A 6,634-nucleotide genomic window follows, 5' to 3' on the forward strand; every position below is an offset into this window, starting at 1 on the left:
TTAGAGTGAAATTAGTATAAAAATTTGAGTTAAATGTGAAGGTTAAAAACTAGTCTCGATTTATGGACTAAATTGAAGAATAAACAAAAAATAGTATGAAATTTGAAAATTTATGTGAAATTGAATTGTGTAATATTAATGTATTTTAATTGTTTTATTTCATAGCTAACGTCATACTGGAATCCTCGAGTAAAAAGGGGAAGGATAAAATCAACGTTAAATTGCTCGGAATTCACGATTTGTGTTTCTATAATCTGAACTAAGTTATAAATTATTGCATTTTGAATTGTTGCATATGGTAAGCATTTGAGGTGAGTACTTTTGTACTTTGAAATTGAATTCAATTCATAGTCGATTGAAATGGATTGATTTGGTATATTATGAAATTATTGAAAATATGAAGATTGAATTAAATATATGTTTATATGTGATAATGTGTATAAATGTGAAATTGAGACATTGGTTGTATTGAAAAGTGAAATGAAACTCTATTAAATGTATCGAGCTGAGTTGGACATAAATGGCATGCCATAGGATAGGAAGAGTTTAGGGATTTCTTCGACCTCTAGTCCATGAGACACTGGGTGTCAATTTGCTTCGGTTTAATCGATGAGACACTGGGTGTTAATTTATATAGCGCTAGGCGCAGTTATTACTTTAGATTTATCCAATGAGGTACTGGGTGCCAAACTAGTGTGTTGGTTGGATCTGTGTATCAGTCTAAGTCTGAGTCATGTTAATAGGGAAATTTAATAATAATTTATGTGATTGATATAGAAATGGCCTAGATGGGAAATGAATTTGAGATGAGAAGTATTAAATTTGCAAAGATGAGAAATGAATATGAAATGATGAAATGAAATGTGAAACTTGAAATGAATTCAAGTATTAATCAAAGAGATGAATCATTCCATTGCATGAGTTGAAATATTCAAATGCTATATGAAATACCTTTGATATATATGTACTTGAACATGTGGAATTTAGAGGATGTACTAAAGAATGGGAAATTTTTATATCCTTGATTTGAAACATAAGTGCTTAATATTTCTTGTTAGATTCTCACCTTTTGATTAATTTTATTAAGTTAAATTGTTCAGATTATAGAAATAACGTTGAGTTATACTTAGCGTGTAGTTTTGTTTTCCGTGCACAGGCTAGGTACTTTCCAACTTATTGCCGACTCAGCATCCAACAATGAATCCCTAGCTCAAGTGTGGTGATATTTTATTTTGTAATGGCATGTACCTAGGGAGTCCTTTGTTGATGTTGTTTATAAGGTGTTGTTATTTTGGTTCTAGTGAAATGACAGATAGTTGTATATATATGTGGTTATAGTTGAGGCAATGTTGGTATGGTAGCTTAGCATAATGCTTGGTATGTGCTTAACTTCAAATTTGGAAACTTTAGGAGTTGAAAGTTAGTTCAATTATGGTAAATATGATATGAATGAAAGTCTTGAATGTTTAATGTGTTGTTGATGTATTTGAATATATAAAATGTAGTACCAATGAGGGTACATTCGTTAGGCATATTGAATGATTGTTTTGGCATATTTTAAGTATGTTTAATTGTGTTTTCTTATTGCTCAAACAAGTAGGAAATGGTAAGCTTGAGTTTTAAGGTACATTTTAGTGCACACAACCGTGTGTCACACACGGGCGTGTGACCCAAGTAAGTGAGTTACACGGGTTGGGACAAACAAGTCAAGGAGTTACACGGGCTGGGACATGATTGTGTGTCCCAACATAGAAAGTCACACACCCTTGGGCATTCCACACGGCAGTCTGTCCCTTATTTTTAGGAAATTTCAAAAAATAACCTTAAACTTCCAGAATTGTTCCGAATTAGTCCCTGTCTATTTTTAAACTAGTTTTAGGGTCCCGTAGACTCGAAATAGGGGCTGTGAGAGTAACTTTTACTCTGAATTGGAATGGATTAGCAAACCTAAATTAAGTGCATTCTACTAACATCATTGAAGATAAAGAAAATAAATAGTCAGAGTATAGACCCATACTCTAATGCTAATAATTGGAATAGTCTTGTATGTAACCAGTTCCTGGCATTCAAGAAAGGATAAATAGTGATAAGAGTGTAGACTGTAAAAGACCAAGTTTAACATTGCATAGCATGATCCGTTATTGGATTGTTTAAGATTCTATTATGAAAGTATTAAATTGTCTTGACCTACCCCTATATATTATAATGTTAATGGCTAACTTACATGTTTAATTATGATTGATTATTTGTTTTGATTTGTTCGTAATGCCCATGACCCTAATCTGACAATGGAGATAGATTAGGGGTGTTACATTTAGTGGTATCAAAGCTAAGGGTTTAGCCAATTCTCAGACTAAATCGAGCTCAGAATTGGGTATAGAGGTACATGCCATAGTTGAGTCAGGATTTGGATGCTGATTATAATTGTTTTTGTTTTATAGTTAAAAGATGGCAAACAAATCTGATAATGAAGTTGAACAAGAGTTTTACTCTAGTGATGAGCACACTGATGATTGTGAGGAAACAGAGTCGGTAACTATGAATGTTAACACAACTAGTGCTCAACGACCTAATGTTGAGCGAGGAGATAATGAGAGAGTAGGTGATTCGCATTTACTTAGAGCTATCGCTGATGCACTCCAGCGTGTTTTAGGAACTACATTTGCTACGGTGCCTGCACCTACTATTCGACGAGCTCCAATAAAAGAACTATAAAGATGTATTACCCCGAAAGTTACTACAGTAAGAAAGTGAAATATTGTCCTTGATATAATAAAATAAGGAAATAAAGTGACAAAAAGGGAAATTTTGAGTTATGTCAACAAAATCTGTTTGGGAAGTATATTATGATATATTAATTCAAGAAAGAACTAAATCGAAAAGGTGAGAAAAGTTTTGTGGCCCAAGAGTAAATACTTAAAATTTGAGGGGTTAAAGTGTAAATATGAAAAAGTTGAAGGACCAATAGTGCAAATATTTTAAGGTTGGAATTATCTAGAAACTAAGGAAAATGGATTAATTAGGACCAAATTGAATAAGTGGAAAAAGTTTGAGGGGTTAAATCAAATTTTATCAAAATAAGTGATGAGTCAATGGAGGAATTTTAAAGAATCATAAGGGGAAAAATGGTCATTTATCAAGGAAGATAATTTTGAAGAATAATGATGATGTTGGTGATATTTTAAAATAAATAAATAAATAAATATTAGTTTATTAATATTTTGATTTGATTTTAATTATATTTTATTATTTTATTTAGTATATAATGGAAGAAAGATGAAGAATGCAACCAATGTGAGAAGAGAAAAGAAAGAAAGAAATTTTATTTTCTTTACAATTTGGTCCTTTTACCAAAAATTCATCATTTTCACTTAGAAATCAAAAGAATTTGCATAGCTACCAAGAGATAAAAATAATAAGGAGACTATGGGGAGCTAGAATATCAAGTTAGGTTCAAGAAATAGAAGCTGGAGGAGAGATAAAATCAAGTTAAAGATTGAAATCAATAGGACAAGGTAAGAACATCAAGATTTCAATATATTTTTGAGTTTGATATTATTGAAAAAGTATGAAAATGATATTAAAGTAGAGTTTTATTATATAAGGTTCTATTTTCTTGATATGTTAGTAAAGGGAAATAAGAGGAAGTGATGGGAAATATTGTAGAGAAAGGAAAGGAGGATGTTATAGATTTGGTTATCAACATTTTACACTAAAACAATTTTAGACAGCAGCATTAGTCTGACTTTTAAAATTCACCAAAAATAGTATAAATTGATTGTAGGTTACTTAAAGTATTAATTAAATTCTATTGAGTCTAGTTTTTCATACAAGAAACAGTGTAAGCAAAAGAATTTCATATTATGAGATATAGGAATTTTTGTGAGATAGGGTCAGATTGATTTCGAGTTTCCTATTCTAACTTTGGAAAATCATCAAAAATCATAAAAAAATAATTATGGGTTTAAATTTATTTTTTTAAATTATTAATGAGTCTATTTTCAAGATAAATAAACAGAAACATCATCCAAACCCCGTACTAAGAGATAATTAATTTTTAGTAAGGAAAGGTCGAAACTGTCAAATAGCAAAACAGGAATAAATTTAAAGATTTTACTGTACTTATTGGCTACACTATAAACTCTAAAAATTTTATGGTATAAATATATTTGAGTCTAGTTTCAAAAACATCAAGCGGAGCTTAATTTAGAATTCTTTAGCTCAAGATATAAATAATTTAGTGACTATGACTCAAGTGGACAGCTTTGATATGAACATATAAGTAAATAATAGAATTATACATATATGCATGTTATATAAATTAGGGATGTGGAATGGAGAGGAGGAAAATATATATGAACATTCAACTAGCATGAGTTTACATTAAAAATGGCTAATTTGCATGTATTAGGCTCAGGGACTAAATTGAATAAAAGTAAAATTTTAGGGGCAATTTTGTAAAAATGTCAAAATGACCAAATTGCATGAAATTAATTTTTAGTCTAAATTAATATATTGAAATAAGTTATTAATATCAAGTGGGTTTAGAGCTTTAATTTTGTTGTATGGTGATATTATAAAGTGATTTTGTTAAACATTGATGTTAGGATCAAATTGTGAACATGGTTAAAATATTAGGGTTTGGTATTAAATTTTTTTTATTAAGGGTTGTATGATAGCCTAGAATATTTGGATAAATTATTAATTGAGAAAATTTGGTTGATTTAATAGATTACCTAGTTAAAGGACTAAATTCTAAAAGTTGTAAAAACTGGGGTAATTGTGTAAATTCAAAAAATTGAAGTGTATAAATTGTAAAATGAATTGGAACTGAAATATGCTAATGAATGAGTAATTTTATATTTTAGAATCAAGATTTCGTAGATACCCGTGAAAAAGGAAAAATAGTGAAATAGTCCCTAAACTCCTGCAATTATTACAATTCAATTCAGGTAAGTTCGTATGGTTAAACTATAATGTTTATTTATTAAATTGATGAATGATATTATGTATTTATTCATATCTATTGCTTGAAATAAAATTATTGTTAAATTATGAAATTGAATTAAATGTTCAAAACGAGTGGAGCGTAGGATTGAGTATAATCGTTTTATAGCAAAGGATGAATTGACGGATAAGACCATGGTTGGACCATGGAAATATTTATATGTAAGACCATAGCTGGGCTATGGCATTTTAATGAAAATTTCATAACTAGTTTATGGCACTTTGAACATAAGACCATGGTTGGACCATGGCAGTATTTATAAGTAAGACCATAGTTGGGCTATGGCATTCTGATGATAAAACCATAACTGGGTTATGACACTACGAATGTAAGATCATGGCTGGGCCATGGCAATGCATGTGTAATACCATAGTTGGATTATGGCACAAAAAGAATGATGTATTCATATCCGTAAGTCGTTCCTCGAATGTTAAGTTACCGGGAGTTGCCTTGGATGATATATAAAGAAACAATAAAAGATGATATGTATCATGAAATGTATATATATTAATATATTGATATGTTATACATGAAAATTATGTAAGTTGAGACGAGTATAAATCCAAGTGTGACATGTTGAGATAATAAGGTTATTGATGTTGTAATTATATGAAATATGTGCAAGTACACTAACAAGTGTTGTTGTTTGATGCTTAGACAAGTGCCAAGCTATTGGTTGAATGGTAAAATGTTTATTTATATGATGAATTGAAGTGGTAAATACACAAGAGAAAATATGCTAGTGCTCATGAAAAAGTGGTAAGTTTTAAATTATGCAATTTCTTATGAAATAACTTATCATGTAATCAAGTTGAAAAAGGCTTTGTTTAAATGCACTAGCTTGTGACCATGGTTGAATGGCATGTTTATGACTTGTGTGTCATGCATATGGAATAAGTGTGGAAAGTAAAGAAATGCAAATGAAAATAAAGAAATTTTGAATAATTAAAGTTATTTAAATCCTACTAAGCTTGGGATAATATGTATAAGTGATGTTGTGGATTTATTTACCTTGTGTGTGGATGAATATAACTTCATGGGTATTGCAGTATCAATTTTGAATTATTCTTGATATGTATAAATTTCATGATTGAAAAGAAGCATTATGATTAAAGTTTAAACGAGCTTACTAAGCATTCATTGCTTATGTAATTATTTTCCTTTACTTTTTAGATTATCGAAAGCTCGATTGGATTGGAAGCTTTTCAGAGTTGTATCACACTATTCATTGGTTCTATCAGTACTTTCGAATGTTTTGATTTTGGTTATAATGGAATGTATATGTATTTTGCTTAGTGATGGTCTATATGTAATTTTTTAGGTTTAGCCACTTGTTTTGGCTTGTTGATATGTGTAATGTTGATTGTAGATTGACATAAAATTTGGGTGAGAAATATGGCTTGTAAAATGGCCTATTTTTGTCCACATGGATAGAGACACGGGTGTGTGTCTCAATCGTGTGTGACACACAGCCAGGTGACACGGTCGTGTGTCCCCTGCATCTTAAATTTGCACAAAACGGAATGCTCACACGGTCTAGCACATGGACGTATGACTTGGCTGTGTGACCCAAGTCAGCATACTCACACGGGGACTGAGACACGGTTGTGTGTCCCTGTTTCCAAT

This window comes from Gossypium arboreum, chromosome 10, assembly GCF_025698485.1.
Source record: "Gossypium arboreum isolate Shixiya-1 chromosome 10, ASM2569848v2, whole genome shotgun sequence".
Taxonomy (NCBI): domain Eukaryota; kingdom Viridiplantae; phylum Streptophyta; class Magnoliopsida; order Malvales; family Malvaceae; genus Gossypium; species Gossypium arboreum.